Consider the following 644-nt stretch of genomic DNA (forward strand, 5'->3'; position numbering starts at 1 on the left):
ATCTCTCTCTCTCTCTCTCTCTCTGTCTCTCTGGAGTGGGGACGTCGTAGTGTGCCTGTGTGCGCGCGCGCGTTTAACCTCCTAAGCACTAGCTTTGGCTGGTGAAGAAACAGTTTACATACTGGGGGTTTCAGAACACCTGTATCATCCCTACTAGATGGAGATTTAATGTATATAAATATGTGTGCACACAGCTTGAACACCTCAGAAAACTGTTTTCTGATTTCTATACCTGGTTTTATTCAATCTTAAATTGCCCAGTTATCTACCCAGATAGATATTTTATATTAGATATATATAGATATATAGATATATATTAGATAGTTATCTACTTAGATTNTCCCTTCTCCAACTCGCCAGCTCCGGAGATCTGGCGCGCGTCAAAGCCTCCACCGGGAGGCTGATTTGTGGGACATCACCCCCAGGGTCCCCTTCCCCCAGCCCCTCCTCCGTGCACTGCAACGGCCAGGGGAGTAGAGCGGAACCGGGGGAGGGGAAGAGCTACACCCATCCCCCTTCCTCCAGCCTCCCCGCGTTCAGAGGCAATTGCACCTTTTATTATTTTAACTCTTCTCCTTAGGACGCGCGGTCCCCGGACTCGCCCCTCCGGCCTTCGCGGTCCCTGCGCCCGAGCGCCGGGATGC

The sequence above is a fragment of the Crocuta crocuta genome, unplaced genomic scaffold, assembly GCF_008692635.1.
Source record: "Crocuta crocuta isolate KB4526 unplaced genomic scaffold, BGI_CrCroc_1.0 scaffold176, whole genome shotgun sequence".
NCBI classification, from domain to species: Eukaryota; Metazoa; Chordata; class Mammalia; order Carnivora; family Hyaenidae; genus Crocuta; species Crocuta crocuta.